The following is a 21,822-nucleotide window of genomic DNA, read 5'->3' as shown; positions in this document are numbered from 1 at the left end:
GGTATTTCATTAATGATAGGACCTGTGTTGGCCCCTTAGGAATGATGCATTCTTTGCAGAGAAGAGTTGATCAAGGTGAGCCCTGTTACTTGAACCTTTGTGAAGGACAAAGTAAAGAATCATCCCAAAACAGGAAATGCCACACTTTTATTTCCTGAGGATTGAGTTCATCAGGAAAGGTATATTATAATAGTTATCTCTTGTTGTGTAAACAATAACTACTGCAAAGCTTAGAGGCTTTAAACTATGGTAAATATTTATTATCTCCCAGTGTCTGTGGGTCAGGAATTTGGGTGGTTCTGCCTTAGGGCCTCTCATGAGGTCACAATCATATGATGGCTTGACTGGGGCACGGGGATTTACTTCAGAGGTGTCTCGCTGATGTAGTTGGTAAGTTGCTGTTGCCTAATGATGTGAAGCCTAAGTGCCACTAAATAAAGGTGTTTCTACAGACTGTTTGCATGTTAACACAACATGGTACCTGGGAGCAATCTGACAGCAAGATGGAAACTGCAGTGGTTTTTATTCCCTAGCTTAGGAAGTTCTTTACCATCACTTTCCAATATTCTGCTGATAACACAAGTCAGCCCTATTTATCATGGGCGGACTAGACAAGGGCATGAATATCAATTGGCTAGGATCATTGGAGGCTGGTTGTACCACAAAGGACACTTGATTGGCTTTTTATCTCAGTTGGTTTCTGTAATGTTGTCAGTGCTATGATCTGAATATTTGTTCCTTCCAAAACTCATGTCGAAATGTAATCCCTGCCGAGGGCAGTGGCTCATGCCTGTAATCCCAGTACTTTGGGAGGCTGAGGCGGGCGGATCACGAGTTCAGGAGATTGAAACCATCCTGGCCAACATGGTGAATCCCTGTCTCTACTAAAAGTACAAAAATTAGCTGGGCGTGGTGCCATGTGCCTGTAGTCCCAGCTACTTGGGAAGCTGAGGCAGCAGGATCGCTTGAACCTGGGAGGCGGAGGTTGCAGTGAGCCGAGATTGCGCCACTGCACTCCAGCCTGGGTGACAGAGTGAGACTCTGTCTCAAAAAAAAAAAAAAAAGAAAGAAAGAAATGTCATCCTAACGTGGTGGTATTGATAAGTGGGGTCCTGAGGGCTTTGCCTTCATGAATGAATTGATCCATTCATGAATTAATGGGTTATCATGGGAGTGGGACTGGTGGTTTTCTAAGAAGAGGAAGAGAGACATGAGCTAGCAGACTTAGCCTCCTCACCTTGCGATGGCCTGCACCACCTCAGGACTCTGTAGAAAGTCCCCACCAGCAAGAAAGTCCTCACCAGATGTGGGCCCTCCACCTTGAACTTCCCAGCCTCCATAACTACAAGAAATAAATTCTATTTCTTTATAAATTACCCAGTTTCAGATATCTTATTATGATCAACAGAAAATAAATGGAGCCAGGTGACACTACAGCTTCTTTAAGCTCACATTTCGGGTGTAGTATATGGAAGATAAGAGTCCTCAATTTGGTGGGGAGAAATCATACATCTCAGGGTAAGGATTTTTCTGTTGCTAATGAAGGTATTTTTATCGATATAAATACAAGTACTATTTGGCATGCGTTATTAGCCTGTTAACCTTTGTTGAGCACTAAGAGTACTCTGTAGGTAGGTAAACTATAGTTAGAGGTCCATCTAAGGAGAGTCTAATTTAGCATTTGTGTCAGATTTGTGTTTCCTAATGTGTTGATTATATGGAAGGTTCTTTTGGAAATTTGGTTAATTGCCTGCCTTCAGATAGCTGCATAAATTGCACAGCATGCATCGTGGGTGCATTCTTTATATGGTTCATGGGAGGATTTGGTTTATTTTTAGAGTTTGACATAGGGTTCTTTGGGAGAAAGTTTGTTACTGCATCTGAGAAAAGATCCTCTTGGTGATGCGTCTTCATCTCACCCACTTATTCTTGGGATGCTTATTGTGTGTTAGTGGAGGGTTTTCACTACATCGTGCTCATGAAGGGCCTTGAACTCCCCCTTTGTGCTTTAACCTTGGCAGGGTCTGTATGGCTGACCTTGCACTTCTGAGAACTTTTCTGCAATTCCCTTTGGGCGGCCTGAACATTGGCTGTTTAATACCAATTAAAAGCAAGGGCTGTGCCTCTCAATGGATTGCTATTAATTACAGCCTGTGTTCCAGTAATCTGAGACAGAGCAGCTTCCTCTGGTTTCATTGAAGACTATTTTAGCTCTCTGTTTTGGTTGGCTGATAAAAATCTGAGAGGCACATACTGATTTGGAATAGGAAGAGTATTCTGACCCCAAGGAGAGGTATCTGGGAGTTGGAAGATGTGTGCGCTGTTCTTATTGTGAGTGTCTTCGGGTTAGGTGGGGCATATAAGGGAACATGGTGAAATCAAACAGCCCTGGACCCATGTCAGAGATCAGGGTTCTAGTTCCAGCCTTAACACTAACAGGTTGTGTAACTTGGAATTAATCATTTCATCTCTCCCTGTACCAGTTTACTGATCCATAACATTGAGGGTTTAAACAAAGTTATCTTGATTGTCCCTTCTGTGTCTAAAATTTTGCTAAAAATTGGTTACTGTTCTTATAAATGATATGAAATATTATGAGACTATTCAAGGCTAATTCTTTAACTTGAGATTTTAAGAATCGGTTTTTTAAAATAAGTTTTTTTGGGCATTTAATGGTATGGGTGAAGTCTGGTGGTCCCTGATGATTGGTTTAGTTACTGGGATATTTTCTCCATGAACAGTTGGGGAGAGTTTTAGTTTGTGCCAGAATGTAGATAAAAGGGTAGATTTGGGTTTGGTGTTTCTGAAGCACTTTAGTTCAATGAGATTTTGAAGGAAATCCCTGGATAGAGATTATAGTCGTCCCTTGGGTTCTGGGGGATTGGTTTCAGGACCTCCTGTGGATACCAAAATCCATGGGTGTTCAAGTCTCCAATATAAAATGGCATAGTGTTTGCATCTGACCCACGCACATCCACCCTTATACTTTAAATCACCTATAGATTATCTATAATTCCTAACGCAATGTCTACACATCACTTCATTCTTGGGGATTCAACATAGTACTTGGCATGTGGCAAATTCAAGTTTTGGTTTCTGGAACCTTGTGGAATTTTTTTTTTTCCTGAATATTTTGTATCCCTGCTTTGTTGAATCCACAGATGTGGAACCCATGGATATAGAAGGCTGACTATTTTTTTTTTTTTTAAACTCTCAGAAATCTGAGATGTAAGAGTTCAACTTGATTCATGAAGCATAATTTATTACTTTTTTTTTGCACTAGAAATCAGAACACATTAATGGTTGAAGGTTTTTTGGCTTTGAGAAGAGGCTAGGAGGTGTTCTTTGCATACAAAATAGTAGATTTTCCTATATGTTGTGATTGGTTATGTGGGCAGAGGAAAAGAATATTTGAAACTATGGTTGATCTATGCAATTCTAGGCATGTGGAGACTTTGCCTTTAGGTACTTTTCGCCTTCAGACTGCTATTAAGGGTAGGAAACATCTCAGTTATGTATGTAATAGTCATTAAGTGAATGTTCCCAAATGAATAAAGAGACTTAATAACAGGTGTAGCGTTAAAAGAGAGGCTGCAAAGGGGAATCCTTCACCCTAAATTCCAAAGACTAGTGTGGAAGAATAACCACTCTGGGATGGGAGTGTTATTTTCTCAAGTGCTAAAAGGGAGATGAACTATCCTGCTTGGCCTGTGGGAGAGGGTCATGGTTATTAGGGTTGGGTAATATTTTTGTTACAAATGTGTAGAAGAATGTCATTAATTGTGGCCTTTAGCACGCAGATTTTCTTGATCAGATAATAACTTGACAACTCCAGACAAGTGACTGCCAGTCTTGTGTCAGTTGTAAATATGTGTTTGGAAGGCGATATTGTACCAGTGAGTTATTTCAGTTAAGATGTTTGAAAAAGAGGTATACATCAAATGAAAATGAGGCAGATAATGGAAAAGTCTTAATTTTAATGGCTTAAAAAAATTCTGCATTAAACCCGAAAAACTAGAGACATAGACCAGCTGGGAGGTACTATGAGAAACTGCTTTACAGATGATTTTCTGTGGAACCCTGTCACCAGCATTTCGTGAAACCTACTTTGAATATGCATTTAGATAAAGCCAGTTGGCTGCTAGATCATCGTCTAATGGGCCTGTGATCCCACATGAAGATTATTTTCCCTTTAGTCCTAGAACCACTCTCCATCCTGCTCACCCTTATAGACTATATGAGAGGGTCCCTAGGTCTCACTTTCAGGTGGGCTCAGCCAGTGGAAATCAGAGAGGTGTGAGTTGGTGGTATGTATTTTGTCCCTGCTCCCTGCTAGGCTGTCCTGATGCATTTAGACTGAGGTGGTCACTGCTTTTCATTGGTGCTATTGAACTGGAACTATAGTTTCCCATTGGTGAGATGTTGTTACTACAGTTTTTCACATACATGTATATTTCACATACATATATTTTAATTTTTTACATTTATTGTTTCTCCAGTGAGTTAAAGCCTTAGAGGATATACTACTACCTTTTCATGGAGGAAGAGCATTGAAACCATAAGAGTTTGCAGTTACAGAAGCAGTATCCTCTCTCTGGAGCACTGAAGAGGTGTTGGGGGCCAGAGCAGTCAAGCCCTGTCCACCATTCCCTGCTGAGCACCTTCTCTACCAGCAGTAGCTCTTCAGCCTCTGAAGGCATGGCAGAGGCCTGGAGTAGGGCCCTGCCAACCTTGAATGCTTATGCCTGGTAGGTTATGAGGATTAAGTTATGTAAGATTGTATGTGCTTAAAATAGGAGTTGGCATAGAACAAGTACTCCTTGATTTTGATCTGGTCTAATTCATTCATATTTAGGATGAAAAAATGGTAGCAATGTTAAGTTTAATTCAGATGACAAGACTTACTAAAAGGTCTTTCTGATACCTCATCTATACATACAGTATTCTACTCTGTGTAGATCATCTAAAATTTCTATAAGTTGGAAATGATCTTGGCTTTTGTGTTTTAAGGTTATGATGAAAGACAGTGAAATCTGCAGCTGAATTTAGGGAAGACTCCTTGAAAACATCATCAGTTGGCTTTCTCATTTGGAATGCAAATGGACAGTTGTATCCTCCTGCCATTGCTTTGTTATGATTATCTAGGAGTTTTCTTATTTTTTTAAAATGTGACTTTATTGACATTTCAAGTACTATAACATTTAGCCATTTAAGCTCTCTTTCTCTCTCTCTCTCTCTCTCTATATATATAATAATTATTTTTTTTTTTTGAGACAGTCTTGCTTAGTCCTCCAGGCTGTAGTGCAGTGACGTGATCTCTGCTCACCTCAACCTCTGCTTCCCAGGTTCAAGCGATTCTCGTGCCTCATCCTCCCAAGTAGCTGGGATTACAGGCATGTACCACCATGCCTGGCTAAGTTTTGTATTTTTAGTAGAGACGGGGTTTCACCCTGTTGGCCAGGCTGGTCTTGAACTGCTGGCCTCAAGTGATCCACCCCCACTTGACCTCCCAAAGTGCTGGGATTACAGGCATGAGCCACTGTGTCCAGCCACTATAATTGATTTTTAGTAAATTTTGTGGAATATACAGCATTTTATTTTTCGATTCATCAGTTGGTGGACATTTAAATTGCTTCTACTTTCTGGCTATTATGAATAATGCTGCTGTGAGCATTCTTGTACACATTTTTGTGTGGACATATTTTCTTAGGAGCTACTGTTACTTTGTTGCTAGCTGAGGCTTCTAGGACTGGGATCCTTCGAACACTGCATGTACCTATAATGCTCTTGGAGGAGAGAAGGATTCCTCTGAAGTCAGAAATATCCTCCCTGGAGAATTCTGCAAGGAGTTGGATGGACTCATTGGGGCCGAGGAAGGAGCTTTGAGCCAGGGATGTCTCAGGAATGTGAGAGTTGAAGCACAGCTGTGCAGTGTGGCCTTGGGCAATCAACTTGCCAGCTGCCTCATGTGTAGGGAAAGGGTGATGTTACTACTGAAAATTGTGACCTCCTCCAGACACCAGTGGTGAGGATTAATTAGTAAATGTTGGCTGTGCTAAGCTTTTCCTTTGGCTCTTCTTTATTCTCAGAGGCAGCCCTGCTTTTTAGGGCTAAAGGTAGTAAGATCTGTAAGAAAAAGCCGGAGAAACCCACCTTGTCATTGCTTTCTTGGGAATTAAGGGTTATCTTGTGCTTAGTTAGGACACCAGTGAGTTTCCAGCATTCTCAGTGGAGGTAATCAGATCTTGGAAACTTTGAGGGCATGTGATCAAGCAAACAACAAAACTCTTGAGGGTTAGAGGACTGATAGAGACCCTGTGAAGGGTTCACCTGGAAGGAGGCAGTATGGTGGTGTGGAAACAACCTGCTCTGTGGAGTCACATAGATCTTGGATGGAATTCTAGTTTTGCCAATCTCTCTCGAGTTACTGAATAGGAATAGTGATGGCCACTTGTCAGAATTGTGGCAGGGATGAAATATGACAGCAATTGTAAAGATCCTGTCACAGTGGCTGACATACTGTAGATTATTTGTGATAATTCATTTCCTTTTTCATCTGGTTCATTGCGGAACTTCTAGGCAAACTGCCATCTTGCAGAGAGACTGGGATGGAGGGCAAGCCTCCCGTGTAACTGTTGGCATGTATTTGATTTTGGACAAGACTTCCCTTTCCTTCCTTCACTAGATCTGGAAGGTTTTTTAGTGTCAAAATTCTCAGATAAGCATCTCCTCTTATTTTTAGACATGTAGGAGTTAGTCTATCCTCTTTTAAAGAGTTCTTGTTGAAAGTTAATGCATTTATTTTTTATCTTCTATAGTTTCCTGTTCAATATGGTAGCAACCAGTAATATGTAGCTATTTACTTTTTTTCTTTTTTTTTCTTTTTTAAAGTAAACTTTATTGAGGTTTCTCTTGGGAGTAAAAAAAAAAACATGTTCATTATACATATTTCTGCTCATATGTAGCTATTTAAATGTAAATTAAATGTAAATAAAAAATTCAGTTTCTCAGTTGCTCTAGCCACATTACAGGTACACAAGAGCTACGTGTGGCTAGTAGCTCCTGCACTGGACAGTATATAGGATAGAACATGTATGTCATCACAGAAAGTTCCATTGTACAGCACTGCTGTATGGAATAAGACTAAAAAGTGGGAGTTTCAGTAGAAGCTTATTCTTGCATTTGTATGAATCTCTCTGTGGCTAGAACTCTGGCATCCCATTACTTGGGATTGCTAAAATAATCATACTTGCAGTAATGACCCACTGAGGCCCTTGTTTCTCAAGTGGTCTTAAAGTTTTGAACTTAAAGATAAAAGATGGGCTGGGTGCGGTGGCTTATGCCTGCAATCCCAGCACTTTGGGAGCCTGAGGCAGGCAAATCGCTTGAACCCAGAAGTTCGAGACCACCCTGCCTCTACTAAAAACACAAAAATTAGCCAGGCATGGTGGCGCATGCCTGTAGTCCCAGCTACTAGGGAGGCTGAGGTGGTAGGATTGCTGGAACCCGGGAGGTGGAGGTTGCAGTGAGCCAAGATTGCACCACTGCACTCCAGCCTAGGTGACAGAGTGAGACCCTGTCTCAAAAAAAAAAAAAAAAGTTAAAAGATAAATTCAGCCTGTGTTTACCCTGCAAACAATCTCACCAGCTCTCCAGACCTCTACCAAGTCATAGGGACTGCCTTGCTTTGAGGTGAAAGTTTATATGCAAGTATCTTTTTAAGTAGAACCATTTAGAAAGAATATGTTTGAATTGAGTTTGCTCTAAGTAATGTTTAACACTTTAATATCCTTCTCTCTTTATGGGAATATAAGCTAACAGCATTTGTACTTTATTTTCAGAATACCAGTGGTTTTCTTAGCTCTGGAAGAACTATATCTTTAGATCTCAATGTAGACTTAAATTAAATAAATCCGTTTGGCTGGCATCATCTGGATACAAATGACTACATATTTGTAATAGGTACTTGATTTCATGTTTAACTTACTTTTCTGTTTTTCCTCTGTATTTTGTTTTCAGAGCATTGAGTTGGTAATCAGAAGAACTAATGTTTATTCTCTTCCAAATCCCCTTCTTGCTTTCTTACTTATTAAGCATTGTCTGTGTGATTTGCTTAGGATACAAAAAATGATCACAATGTGGTTTTGGCTTAGGAGGGGCTCATGTGAAGTGGTCCATGACCTGTCTGCCTTATTGCTTTGTTGATGGATTTGATAGAAGGTTAAGTGTGAAATGCTGTGTAGACAGCTCATTGTTACACAAACATCTGTATTATTAGCATCCTTTTTAATGAGATAGATGGAGGTGTGGGCTATGAATGAGATTCTTCATGGCATGAGTTTTCTGGCAGGATTTTTCAAGAGTGAGAAGAGGTGTGCCTTGAAGCAGGTAAGTAGGAGAACCTACTCCAGATATTGAGAGGGATGACTAGAGAAGGACTGAAGAGACCAGCTACAAAAAAAAAAAAAAAAAAAAGAAGCCAGGGCAGAGGAAGGGGGTGAATGCCAGGTATCTTTCTGATGACGGTACTGTGTATTTTCTAATATTCTTTGAAAACTTTGAGATCAGCAGAGATGCTGAGCCCTGCTGATGAGGAAGGGAGATTTGTTTAGAGACCAATAATGATACTTTAAAGGTGCATGCAGTGTGTCTGTGTACTAGGCAGGTGCCATTTAAGTCAGATGCCACTTTCCTGCTTTAGGACAGGTGCTGGGATGTGGAAGCTAGGGATGCAAAGTTACAGCTCTGTGTTGGTTTATTGGCCACCTCATCATGAGTGCTTCTACTTCGTTAGTGATCTCTGATATGACTGCTGGGTAGTCTTCTTGCAGTAACTTCCTTTAAAACTACGCTGGTTTGTGGTGAAAAAAATTTGTTTTCAAATTGTATTATTGCTTTTAACTGGTCTCAGAGATCTGGGCTGTCTTGATATAGGCCAGTGTTTAACTAAGCAAAGTGTTATGTCAGAATGTGGTTAGTAGTCCATTATTTCTTCATCCTTCAATTTTGCTTTAATTTGCTCTTAAATTTGCAAGTACCTAATGTTTCTAAGAGTGTTATATATATCATTTTCCCCTAATTTTAAAACCTAAATACTTTAACAAGCTGCTCAACATGAAGAAGGGAATGGTTTGAATCAGTTTATGAAAGAATACTCTGTTCCCAGGTTGGGTGGCTGCCATGTCAATAGCTTTATTATGTATGGCAAACACAATGCTAAGAAAACTTATTGGAAACTGAAGTCTTAAATGCTTGGGAGATTATAATGTGTTCCGACTTCAAAATTTTAAGTTAACTTCCGCTACCAGTTTCTATGAGACTAATTTCTGTAGTCTGCTTTCTGTAGTCATAGAAAACAGTAGTGAAAGCTATAGAAAGCTGTAGAAATGGAGAGGTGGGTGAGAATTTATTAAGGTGCCTTCAAACATATAAACTAGAAATAGATTCAGTTATATCAAAGATAGGCCTAGATGTGGATGGAATAGTGAATGTAGTTTCTGCTGCTACTCTTTCAACATGGATCTATGTGGTTAATTGATATTAGTCATTCTCTACTGCTATTTCTATAGCATTCATCACATTTTAATTTTTGTGGCCATCTCCTCCTGGGCTTTGAGCAGCCAAGAATAAGGTTAGTTCATCATTGTATCTCTTGCATCTAGCATGGTGCCTGGCACATAGAAAGCATTCAATAAATACTGTACTGATTGAATGAAACATTTTTTACAAATGTGTTTGAACCAAAGGCAGCCTATTGTTAACCTTGGCGAGCCTTGGAAAGCTTTTTGCTTGTGGTGACATAGCCACTGAAATATTTTGTAAAAAGTGAAAATGCCTTCAAATGATTTATCTCTTTCTGATCTTTATTAAGACAGCAGTGTTGTATCCACACCTTCCTAATTGTGTGTAGTCAATTCTTACAAGCTCTTGCCATGCTTGTGTCCTTAAAATGTTTCACAATTTTGGCATTGAGAAGCCAGAGTGAAGTGAAGGAGTTGCTCATCGTTCTCCATACACCCTGGATTCTTCCACCTCTGCACCTTGGCTCAGGTTTTCCCCTTTAGCTAGAATGCCCTTCTTCCTTGGCTTTGGCTGTCTCCTGCTGGATTACTCACTGTACTCACCCTTCTAGGCTGAGCTCATAGCTAGCATATGTAATCTAACATTTGAATCAGTTGAGAAAACTCTTATTTTCCTGCTCTATACACCCAGTATAGTTGGTTTGCAGGTGTCTGTGGAGTTTGTTTTATACAGTGCCTGTTGGGCTAGAGCTGCATTATAGCTAGTGTCTGTAAGACCGTTCTAGTTTAAGAGCATGCAGGATGGCGACAGTGAGATGAGACAAGCTGTATCAGTTTATGGCTGTTCAGTTTATGGCAGGTGACTTAAACTGAGCCTTAATTTTCTCATAAGCAAAATGGGAACTTAGTATGACTAAGCAGGAAAATGTATATAATGCTTAGGAATGGTTTTTGCTAGGTGCCTAATAAGTAGAGTTTCCTTTTCTTCTCTGTTTCGAATGATGTAAAAGAAGCCTTGTTTTGAAACCAAGAGTTGTTAATCTGACCAAATTTCATGAAAGGATATTGATCACAACATCTTTGTTATCAGAGTTTGGTAACACCTGACTAATTTTCTGTATTGCTTTGGGATTTATTTAAGCATGTGAGACTGATATTATCTAAGGTTTTAGTTGACAAAAGATGGATGGCCTGAGAGGTCGAAATTATAAGAGCAAAAGACTTTTGAAAATTTCTGCCATGGCATATTTCATACATTTCAGCTTGGTGTCCAGGGTTTCCCTGAGCAGACGAGTTTGTGATATACGAGCTCATAAATATCCTTGCCTGTGCCCTCTTCCAGAAGGGAAAGCCAGATCTCCAGGGATGCTCGCTGTTGGGGAGACAACGAGAGGAGCTTCTTGTTTGAATATCTTTGTTCACAGCAGAGATCATATTTGAAGTTCTTCTCTTCAGCAAAAAGAGCAGAATGGAAAATGGTTTAATATTCCTGTCGTTAGGGTTTCTGCTCTGTGTAGGGTCATGAGATTCACAGTCTTTATTCTGAATTCTGAAATGATGGTTTGTTTTACTTTTAAAAATGCATCTCACAGGGAAATAGAGAATTGTTCCTGTGAACTTCCTGGCTGCTGTACTTAACACAGTTGCTGTGGCAGTTTTTAAAAAGAAATTAAAATGCCGTAATGCTTTAAATGTACTGCTTTAAGAAACTCGATAACTCTTGATTAGTTAGCATAACAAACAGCAAAGCAGAACTTTTTTTTTTTTTTTTCTTTTTGAGATAGGGTCTCCTCTAGCCCAGGCTGGAGTGCAGTGGCACAATCACAGCTCACTGCAGCCAGGCTCAATAGATCTGCCCACCTCAGCCTCCTGAGGAGGCTGGAACTACAAGCAGGCACCATCACACCCAGCTAATTTTTGTATTTTTTGTAGAGATGGGGTTTCACCATGTTGGCCAGGCTGGTCTTGAACTTCTGGGTTCAAGTGATTTGCCCACCTCAGCCTCCCAAAGTGCTGGGATTACAGGAGTGAGCCACCATGCCTGGCCTAGAATCTTTACATACCAGTTTTAACCATTTCGTTTCACTTTTTGAAGCACTTAATAGGAGGTAAATATACTTATGAAAGTTACATACTTAATAGAAACACACATTAATGGTACCTAAAGAACCACCTCACTCGTAGATTGTGCTCCATTTTTGTGCGGAAGTTTTTGTGCCAGCCAATTACATTTGCTTCTGTGGTAGATTTCTCTTCATTGGGTCAAAGGAGAGGCGTCATTAAGGAAAGCGCATGTGTCTTTGTTTCTTCTGGGTGTTCTGATGTGAGGGAGCCTGGCTTTCTTCAGTAGAAGATTCTGGGAGGTTTTTGATAATCAGGTGTGGGAGGTCTTTTCTAATTTTCAGTGCTTCCTGGTGAGAAAATCAGAACTTAAGAAGGGCTGAGAGAGGGTCCACTTGCCTCCACAGAGATCCTGATGCTAATAGAGGCTAAAGAGTCACTTTTGTCTTCAACTTTTAACTGCGTTATTAGGGCTCTTAATGTATTATAGACTTGAAATTTGCAGTGAGAGTAGATCTCAAGTGGTCTCACCATACACACCCACACCAAGAAAGGAAACGATGTGAGGTGATAGATAATGCTAATTAGCTTGATTGCGGTAATCATTTCACAATATAAACATATCAGAAAATCACATACACCTTTATTATATATATAATTCTTGTCAGTCATACCTCAATAAAGCTGGGGAAAAAATAGAAGTGTGTCCATCATATTCAATAAATAATGCAGTCATGAGCCATATAATGTTTCCATCAAAAACGGATAACAAACAGTGGTCCCACAAGATTATAATAGAGCTGAGAATTCCTATCATCCAGTGAAATTATAGCTGCCTTAACATAGGGCAATGCATTACCCACGTGTTTGTAGTGATATTGGTGTAAACAAACCTACTGTGCTGCAAATGTAGAGCACATACAGTTAAGTTCAGTGTATGATACTTGATAATGATCATAAACGACTAAGTTACTGGCTTAAAAAAATAGGAGTGTGGTGAGGGAGACACCAACAAATAGGGCAGAGAGGGAGATAGTTTTAATTTCTGGGAGAGATGCAGATATTAAATTTACCTCCCTTGGAAACCCTGGAAGGAGAGTAAAGCAAGAGGGCTCTGGGAATCTAGTGGAAACTTTTTAGGTGCGGACACTTGCGTTAATCCTTTTTTTTTTTTTTTTTGTAGTTTAGAGGGCAATAGTGTATTAGGCTCTAACTTTGGGTTTTGTGATTTCCTTTTATAAGATAAATTTAGTTTTCTTTTTTGGAGTTTAATTGTTTATTGTAATGATAATTGTCTTCATGCAGCATGTTGTAAGCTTAAAATGTTCCGTAAGAGTAACCTGGCGTGGTGGTGCATGTCTGTAGTCCTAGCTACTAGGGAGGCTGAGATGGGGTGATTGCTTGAGCACAGGAGTTCGAGACCAGCCTGGGCAACATAATACCCTGTCTCAAAACAAAAAACCAAAAAATATTTCATAAAAGATAGCTGCTATTAATAATGGCATAATTATAATAATGTCTTACTGTTATTATATATCCAGAATGGTTATAGCAAACTTGGTGCTCTTTGAAAATTACCACAGCAGCTAACCCTGGAAACCAAAGAAAGCCATTGAGGAAATCCTAGCCATCCCCAAACTTAGAGAAAATAAGTTAAGGCATTTATTTAATCTTCAAGGGTTTTATTTATGGTGAAGAAATGAGCAGAAGTCATCGTCAGTTTGATCATTAGCATCTGTTTTATTTAGAGAATTTTGACATCATAAACTAGGAATTTGTAAAACTGTATGTGCATATTTTTCTACATCTGGGAGCTACCATATGTTATACAGATCTCATCCCTTACATTTCTAGAGTTGTACTGTAGGAACTATGTCTAGTAAAAATCTCACTCTTGGCTTATATGCATTTGGAATTACCCTTTCATATAATAAAGAAATAGGGTATTGGTTTCTGTTTTTCTGAATGCTTACTTTGTGTGTATTTATCTTTTTAAGTTTTCATAGCAGCTCTGCAAAGTAGGCATTTTATCTTTATTTTGCAGGTGAGGAAACTGATTCTGAGGAGTAAAATAATTTGCTTAAAGTTTTGTGATAGTGGCAGTACTCAGGTTGGAACCAAGGATTGGCTGACTCCAAAGTCCATTTTCTCTTTATTACTTAAGGTTGTACTTACACATTTTCCTGAATTTATTTTGCTCATGACTTGTCCTCACTCCAGAGTCTGGGTTACCAGCCCCTGTGGTCCAGCAGAAGTTTGGGATGTTGAGGTAGGGCTTGGACATTGGGGTGTAGACATCAATATTGCTGGCCAGGATAGGGGCTAGGCCATGGAATGACTGTGGGTAGAACTCAGCTGGTGGGGAGATATGGTCCATTTGATGGCTGACATTAGCGAGAGAGCAGGAGAGTACTCTTGATCAGTGACTGGTTTCCCAGGACAGAAGCAAAGCCTTCCCTCAGGCTTCCTGAGTGAAAGAGCATCCTTCAAACATCGTGCTGAAAGGTGGACTCTTCTCCTTGGTTCAGTGGAGGCAGCCTGCCTGGGTCGCTTGAGTGCTCTTTCATCCTGGGGCATCTTGGGATTTAGGAAGCTTGTATCTGAATTTTGGAATGCAAGGGCTTCTGGTGGGGGCCATTATATTTTCAACTAAGATTGGCCTTCCCTGGTCCAGAGCCTGCACACTTTTCTAAAATCTTTTTCAAACTCTCTGCTGCTTCATTAAAGTAAGAAAAAATAGCTACGCTCTAGATTTGGTTTCTTGTTTCTTCAGTGACACTTTGTCTCCTCATCCTAACACAGTAATCAACTAACCTAGTAAACTAACCCATGTTAGTGTAGCTAATATCCATAAATGTATTAGAGGAAGAATTCTTTTTTAGCAAGAAACTCCGAGGCCATGCTCCCTATCTTTGTCTAACTCCTTGGTGACTTTAGCAATGAGAATTTTAATCCAGAGGTTCCAGGGAGACACCGTCCCCACAAAGTGTGGGATTGCTCCTGTATTCTGTTAATGCCTATTTGTTAAAAGAGTTAACAGCGACCCTTGAACCATGAAGCAACTCTTTTTGGTGCTAAAAGCACACAAGTGCCCAAGAATGCAGCAGCATCAAAACTGGGGATGAAGTGATTTGTTCTTGATATCAGTTGGCAGGTACATTCTCTTGCAGAGAGTAAAGATGAAATAGAATCCCATTCATAGAAGGCAGTTTGTAGGGAGGGAGGCTGGGGATGGGAAAATGAGCTCAGACTCAGAGGCCTTTTACGTCTTAGTGTTCTCACAAATATGCTTCCAATAAAAACAATTTAAAAGGCAAAATATAAAATTCTTCCATTTAGGAGGACCTTGCTGAGATCTATGGTGGTGGTTTAAACTGTGCTGTGATTAGAACCATGCCCTATGAATGTGTAATATGTTGTCGACCAGATGGTCATATAATGCTCACTGTCCTGGTGAGTTTGAATTAGGGAGCTGGGGAAATCTCGGCTGAGAAAAGGTAAGATAAGGCAAAAGTATGTCTGCTTGAGGGGCAAAGTTGCATTCAACTGATTTGGTCTCTGCAGAAGTTTGCCATAGAAATCTGTCAGTGTGTATTGCTTTTTACTATTAATTGGGGTTTTAGTCACGTGCTTTGTGGTTTGTTCATGAAGTTTTTATTTAAATGACTTATGAGAACTATCAAAATGTTTACTCTGAAGGCTTAAATTATGTTCTTATGCCATGGATTTTTTTTTCAGATGATCAATTTACCCATATGAAAACGCTTGAGCAGGTTGGCTGCCAAATTGTAATGAAAGGCTGTCAGCAATGCCTTGATTTATCTTTCTTTCACCTCTCCTGGATATGCTGTCTGCTTCCTAACTCTAAGTGGGATATACTCCGTCCTGCAGACAACATCTGTGCTTCAGCATCAGGTTTCCTACCTTAGGAACTTTAAAAATAAGAGTATCAGGAAAGGTTCCATAGTTGGTGACAATAGAAGATAGGTGAGTTTTGGGCAAACGAGGACATGAAATGAGCTTGTCTTTCTCCTAGCATACCCTGCTGAGATTTATTCCCAGCACCATCAAGGGAGCTATTGTAGAATGCAATCCCCAGTGCTCTCAGTGAAAGGGAGAATTACAAAGTACAGAGTCTTATCCTTTCACTGTGATCCTGGGTGCACACTTGGATTCTTGATCTGTAAGTGGGAGTGTGGTCCAGACCTCATTCAATGTAAAGCTCTTATAAAGACCCTGATTTTTTTTTTTTTTTTGAGACGGAGTCTCGCTCTGTCACCCAGGCTGGAGTGCAGTGGCCCGATCTCAGCTCACTGCAAGCTCCGCCTCCTGGGTTCATGCCATTCTCCTGCCTCAGCCTCTCCAAGTAGCTGGGACTACAGGCGCCCACCACCACGCCCGGCTAATTTTTTGTATTTTTAGTAGAGATGGGGTTTCACCGTGGTAAAGACCCTCATTTTTTAAAGGGAATCTCTGCTATTGCCACTTGTCATCTTCTCCCTGAGAATGTTTTACCATAGCAGTTAATAAGTTATGTGATTTTAAATACCTCTTCACTTGGAGGAGTCAGTGCCTGTGGTAAGTCGTTTGACCATTCATTAACTCATTCAACAAACTCTAGGATTTAGCTGACAACTTTTCCATTAGCAGCTTTCTTTGCTTGTTATTTTACTTTGATTTTCATGCTTTTCACCTTATATGTGTCTATCCGTTTTCCCTCTAGGACTTTCATGACCCTACTTTTTCAGCAATTTATTGTCGGTCTGATTTGATGTTATTACCTTGAGGCCTGGAGATTTCTTACACAGAGGTGTTTTTCATTGACCTGGATAAACTCAGAAACAAGTCATCGCTGTCTTTTGGCATCCCCCCTCCCCATTTATGTGTTATTCACCATAGTCTAATTAAATATGTTAAGTAGCAATGCCGGAAGTAGATTCTGCTTTCAAAATGTTTTTAATTTCTCTCAACAAAGGTAGAGAAAACCTTTGTTGCTTTAGGAGTCTAGGAGACTCTCCTGGGCAAAGTTTGCTGTTTTTTCTTCCCAGATTCCCCTTCCCCTTCACCATTCCTCCAAGACGCTTGAGGAATGATGATTTAAAAGAAAAAGGTCATGAGGGAGGACTGGCTCATAGATATTTCATGAAAAAGTGTGGCTTGTCTTGGGATTAAACCGTTCCTGGGAAGTAGGAATGAGCTCTTCATTGCTTTGTAGGCAACCACAGTATATAAATACTGTAGAAGATCTGGGTTAAAAACCAAAGCCCAAGCTGTTATCTATAGTGTGCTGTTGCCAAGCTCCCAGTAAAGTTTTAGTTTAACAGACCACATTGTGGCTGATAATGATAATTTTGTGTTATCCCTATTGGATGAGTGGCTAGCCTGTTTCCACAGTAGACAGATGCTTTTCTTAATGACAGACACCAGCCCAGGGCCTTGCTTTGTAGTAGGCCTTTGATAAATGTTTGTTAGATTTAATTGCTTGCTAACTTGTTGAGTACTGAGTGTGATTAGATTAAAACTAATATGTTGTAATTAAGAACTATCAGTCACAAAACAAATTTAATTTTTTTCTAAAAATATATGAAATATAAAAGTTATAAAATAATTATGACTTGTCAAGGGGAAAATTGTGACTTATCAAGCCCTGCTTAAACTGCATTCAGTAGCTGAGGTTCAGTTCATTTCCACATTTGAGTTTGAACTCCATGTCTGATTGTTTTTTAAATGTATGTGATTTTTTTTTTTTTTTTTTTTTTTTTTTTTTTTTTTTTTTTTTTTTTTTTTGGTGGGAATTGGAGTTGGGGTCTCTCTGTCGTATGGGCTAGAGTGCAGTAGTGCGATGATAGCTGACTGCACCTTCAAACTTTTGGACTCAAGCCATCCTCCTGCCTCAGCCTCCTGAGTAGCTAGGTGTCATCACACCTGGCTAATTAAAAAAAAAAAAATTATTTTTTTGTAGAGACGGTGTCTCACTATGTTGCCCAGGCTGGTCTTGATCTTCTGGGCTCACACAATCCTCCTGACTCAACCTACCGAAGCACTGGGATTACAGGTGTGGGCCACTGCACTTGGCTGCATGTTTTCTTTCCAGTTTTTTCTGTCCTTTGTTGAAAGGCTTCATTGTCCTGCTGATAATTAGGCTAATACAATAATAATTAGGAAGATTCTTCTTTATCACCTGTTCTTAGATGACAAAGATTCTTAGAAATTCTTGCTGTGTTTATTTTGTACTTCCTGATAATGTAGTTTAGATCTGAAAAGACGTAATTGAGGTTAGCTCTCACAGAGGAGAAAAATACTTGTGTACTAAGGATCAGATTAAATGACTCAAGAAAAGCAATCAAAGAAGTGTTATCTTTATCATTGTATTAGTCTGTTCTCACATTGCTAATAAAGATGTACGTTAGACTGGGTATTTATTTTTTTATTTTTTTTTTTTAGTTCTAATAATATATTTTCTTTAGTCCAACATATCCAAAATATTATCATTTCAACACATAACAAATACAAGATAATCATTAATGTGATATCGCACATTCCTTTTCTGTACTAAGTCTTTGAAATACACTATTTTACAGTTAACGTACATTTTATTTACTTATTTATTTTTTTTAAATTTTATTATTATACTTTAGGTTTTAGGGTACATGTGCACAATGTGCAGGTTTGTTACATATGTATCGATGTTCCATGTTGGTGTGCTGCACCCATTAACTCGTCATTTAGCATTAGGTATATCTCCTAATGCTATCCCTCCCCCCTCCCCCCACCCCACAATAGTCCCCAGAGTGTGATGTTCCCCTTCTTGTGTCCATGTGTTCTCATTGTTCAATTCCCACCTGTGAGTGAGAACATGCGGTGTTTGGTTTTTTGTCCTTGCGATAGTTTACCGAGAATGATGATTTCCAGTTTCATCCATGTCCCTACAAAGGACATGAACTCATCATATTTTATGGCTGCATAGTATTCCATGGTGTATATGTGCCACATTTTCTTAATCCAGTCTATCGTTGTTGGACATTTGGGTTGGTTCCAACTCTTTGCTATTGTGAATAGTGCCGCAATAAACATACATGTGCATGTGTCTTTGTAGCAGCATGATTTAGTTGAGTGGTTTTGAGTGAGTTTCTTAATCCTGAGTTCTAGTTTGATTGCACTGTGGTCTGAGAGACAGTTTGTTATAATTTCTGTTGTTTTACATTTGCTGAGGAGAGCTTTACTTCCAACTATGTGGTCAATTTTGGAATAGGTGTGGTGTGGTGCTGAAAAAAATGTATATTCTGTTGATTTGGGGTGGAGAGTTCTCTAGATGTCTATTAGGTCCACTTGGTGCAGAGCTGAGTTCAATTCCTGGGTATCCTTATTAACTTTCTGTCTCGTTGATCTGTCTAATGTTGACAGTGGGGTGTTAAAGTCTCCCATTATTATTGTGTGGGAGTCTAAGTCTCTTTGTTGGTCACTCAGGACTTGCTTTATGAATGTGGGTGCTCCTGTATTCGGTGCATATATATTTAGGATAGTTAGCTCTTCTTGTTGAATTGATCCCTTTACCATTATGTAATGGCCTTCTTTGTCTCTTTTGATCTTTGTTGGTTTAAAGTCTGTTTTATCAGAGACTAGGATTGCAACCCCTACCTTTTTTTGTTTTCCATTTGCTTGGTAGATCTTCCTCCATCCTTTTGTTTTGAGCCTATGTGTGTCTCTGCACGTGAGATGGGTTTCCTGAATACAGCACACTGATGGGTCTTGACTCTTTATCCAATTTGCCAGTCTGTGTCTTTTAATTGGCGCATTTAGTCCATTTACATTTAAAGTTAATATTGTTATGTGAGAATTTGATCCTGTCATTATGATGTTAGCTGGTTATTTTGCTCGTTAGTTGATGCAGTCTCTTCCTAGCCTCGATGATCTTTACAATTTGGCATGATTTTGCAGTGGCTGGTACTGGTTGTTCCTTTCCATGTTTAGTGCTTCCTTCAGGAGCTCTTTTAGGGCAGGCCTGGTGGTGACAAAATCTCTCAGCATTTGCTTGTCTGTAAAGGATTTTATTTCTCCTTCACTTATGAAGCTTAGTTTGGCTGGATATGAAATTCTGGGTTGAAAATTCTTTTCTTTAAGAATGTTGAGGCCGGGTGTGGTGGCTCACGCTTGTAATCCCAGCACTTTGGGAGGCCGAGGCGGGCGGATCACGGGGTCAGGAGATCGAGACCACAGTGAAACCCCGTCTCTACTAAAAATACAAAAAATTAGCTGCACGTGATGGCGGGTGCCTGTAGTTCCAGCTACTCGGAGAGGCTGAGGCAGGAGAATGGCGTGAACCCAGGAGGCGGAGCTTGCAGTGAGCCGAGATCGCGCCACTGCACTCCAGCCTGGGTGACAGAGCGAGACTCCGTCTCAAAAAAAAAAAAAAGAAAAAAAGAATGTTGAATATTGGCCCCCACTCTCTTCTGGCTTGTAGAGTTTCTGCCGAGAGATCTGCTGTTAGTCTGATGGGCTTCCCTTTGTGGGTAACCCGACCTTTCTCTCTGGCTGCTCAACATTTTTTCCTTCATTTCAACTTTGGTGAATCTGACAATTATGTGTCTTGGAGTTGCTCTTCTTGAGGATTATCTTTGTGGCGTTCTCTGTATTTCCTGAATCTGAATGTTGGCCTGCCTTATTAGATTGGGGAAGTTCTCCTGGATAATATCCTGCAGAGTGTTTTCCAGCTTGGTTGCATTCTCCCTGTCACTTTCAGGTACACCAATCAGATGTAGATTTGGTCTTTTCACATAGTCCCATATTTCTTGGAGGCTTTGTTTGTTTCTTTTTATTCTTTTTTCTTTCTAAACTTTCCTTCTCGCTTCATTTCATTCATTTCATCTTCCGTCACTGACACCCTTTCTTCCAGTTGATCGCATCAGCTCCTGAGGCTTCTGCATTCTTCACGTAGTTCTCGAGCCTTGGCTTTCAGCTCCATCAGCTTCTTTAAGTACTTCTCTGTATTGGTTATTCTAGTTAAACATTTGTCTAAATTTTTTTCAAAGTTTTTAACTTCTTTGCCTTTGGTTTGAATTTCCTCCTGTAGCTCAGAGTAGTTTGATTGTCTGAAGCCTTCTTCTCTCAACTCATCAAAGTCATTCTCTGTCCAGCTTTGTTCCATTGCTGGTGAGGAACTGCGTTCCTTTGGAGAAGGAGAGGCGCTCTGCTTTTTAGAATTCCCAGTTTTTCTGCTCTGTTTTTTCGCCATCTTTGTGGTTTTATTTACTTTTGGTCTTTGATGATGGTGATGTACAGATGGGTTTTTGGTGTGGATGTCCTTTCTGTTTGTTCGTTTTCCTTCTAACAGACAGGACCCTCAGCTGCAGGTCTGTTGGAGTTTGCTAGAGGTCGGCTCCAGACCCTGTTTGCCTGGGTCTCAGCAGCGGAGGCTGCAGAACAGCGGATTTTCGTGAACCGCGAATGCTGCTGCCTGATCGTTCCTCTGGAAGTTTTGTCTCAGAGGAGTACCTGGCCATGTGAGGTGTCAGTCTGCCCCTGCAGGGGGGTGCCTCCCAGTTAGGCTGCTTGGGGGGTCAGGGGTCAGGGACCCCCTTGAGGAGGCAGTCTGCCTGTAATCAGATCTCCAGCTATGTGCTGGGGGAACCACTACTCTCTTCAAAGCTGTCAGACAGGGACATTTAAGTCTGGAGAGGTTACTGCTATCTTTTTGTTTGTCTGTGCCCTGCCCCCAGAGGTGGAGCCTACAGAGGCAGGCAGGCCTCTTTGAGCTGTGGTGGGTTCCACCCTAGACTGGGTATTTATAAAGGAAAGACGTTTAATTGACTCACAGTTCAGCATGGCTGGGGAGGCCTCAGGAAATTTGCAATCATGGTGGAAGGGAAAGCAAACATGTCCTCCTTCACATGGCGGCAGCAAGGAGAAGTATGAGTGGAGTGGGAGAAAAGCCCCTTACAAAACCATCAGATCTCATGAGAACTCACTATCTTGAAAACAGCATGAGCCTAACTACCCCCATGATTCAATTACCTTCCACCGAGTCCCTCCCATGACATGTGAGGAACTACAAATCAAGACGACATTTGGGTGGGGACACAGCCAAACCATATCAACCATATTCTGCCTAAATTAGAAGCCTATCTCTAATCACAGCTTAATTATTCAAGTACCTAATGTCACCACAGTTTCTTCTTATAATTGGTGATTTTCTAATACGATTGCAGGACCTTCTGATTGGTAGTTTGTGCACAAGTTTTCA

At 40.3% G+C, this 21,822-nt stretch overlaps 1 protein-coding gene across 10 annotated transcripts in view; it reads left to right on the top strand.

Moving 5' to 3' along the window:
* The window catches only part of FMNL2 (formin like 2), a 328,925-nt gene that overhangs the window by 35,832 nt on the left and 271,271 nt on the right, over positions 1–21,822 (top strand). The gene's annotated exons all lie outside the window — the stretch shown is intronic.

Source organism: Hylobates moloch, unplaced genomic scaffold (genome assembly GCF_009828535.3).
Source record: "Hylobates moloch isolate HMO894 unplaced genomic scaffold, HMol_V3 SCAFFOLD_1, whole genome shotgun sequence".
Taxonomy (NCBI): domain Eukaryota; kingdom Metazoa; phylum Chordata; class Mammalia; order Primates; family Hylobatidae; genus Hylobates; species Hylobates moloch.
The sequence above is the reverse complement of the archived record's forward strand: the minus strand, read 5'-3'. Positions and strand labels throughout refer to the sequence as shown.